This window comes from Gossypium hirsutum, chromosome A01, assembly GCF_007990345.1.
Source record: "Gossypium hirsutum isolate 1008001.06 chromosome A01, Gossypium_hirsutum_v2.1, whole genome shotgun sequence".
NCBI lineage: Eukaryota > Viridiplantae > Streptophyta > Magnoliopsida > Malvales > Malvaceae > Gossypium > Gossypium hirsutum.
The window spans coordinates 40,813,441-40,814,589 of NC_053424.1; the positions used below are offsets into that span (position 1 = coordinate 40,813,441).

The 1,149-nt window shown below is 27.1% G+C and overlaps 1 long non-coding RNA gene across 1 annotated transcript; it reads right to left on the reverse strand.

Annotated features, from left to right (window-relative positions):
* Nucleotides 1-605: 605 nt before the first annotated feature.
* Nucleotides 606-945, reverse strand: LOC107921968 (uncharacterized). The gene is made up of 2 exons (XR_001691163.2): nucleotides 826-945; nucleotides 606-753 (listed from the first exon to the last, which is right to left on the reverse strand). It is a non-coding gene; the product is annotated as an uncharacterized lncRNA (long non-coding RNA).
* Nucleotides 946-1,149: the final 204 nt, after the last annotated feature.

Here is a 1,149-nt window from a genome sequence, read left to right on the forward strand (position 1 = left end):
ATAATATTTGTGATAAAACGGACGAGAATATTTCAATAATAATTTAAATTGAAGTTAAAAACTATATAAAATATTTTATTAAATATTTGTATATTAGATGGGACATATTATATTAATAAATAAATTTATTAAACATCGTGATAGAAATATTTGTATATTAGATGGGACATATTATATCAATAAATAAATTTATTAAAAATCGTGATAGAAATATAGAAATATTAAATCACAAATTATGAAATTATGGTAGAAAAAATTCACATGGCAAGCATACATGTCGAGAGGTATAATATTATTAAAAGGTTGCAAATTGAGTAGAAATGATCCCTTTTACAGTATTATTGTAAGTAAGAACATACGCATTGGAACCAGTAGCAAAGAGATCCTAAAGATAAGCAGAATAAGCAAATTAAAAAAATAAAAGATAGCATAACAAGTCTCTAAGGATAAACAACATAAGTAAATTAAAAAAAGTAATCAAATGACAGACTTGAAATAAGTTAAAAACATGATCCATTACTGATCCATTAAAAAATAATCTTACGATAAACAAGAATGGTAATTTAAAAAAAACGAAAATAAAAAGAAAATAAAAGAGTAGCTAACCTTCTGGTTATCTAGGCTTTGTATTTGAGTAGTATTTGTACTTTGTATTTGGTTTCTTAGATATCGAGTGGTAACTGATAGAGCAGTTGAAAGCTTCGGCTCTTTTTGCTATTGCTGATCCGATCTTGCCCAATCCAACAATTCCAACTGATTACAATTATTACAAACATGATGAATTATTCAGCATATAGCTATCCAAATGAAGAAGAAGAAGCTGACCTGAAGATAATCTTTTAGTACAGCGACCAAATTGATTCAGACTTCCTCTACTGAAGTGCTTCATCTACATCTATATCATTCTCCACACCTTTCTCACCCAGTTTGAAGCAGTTGGCAAATCTGTTATAAAAAAACAGATTAAAAAAGCAAAAAGCAACTGTTACTTATAAACACAAAAAGCAAAAAGCAAATCTATAAACCTTTTTTTATTATTAATTTTAAAACTTGCATGTTTTGATGGTTAATTATTTGAGTTACTTTGACATTTGGCATTTAAATTTATTGTTTGGATAAGATGTGGAGTGTCACAAAATGATTCCTTCC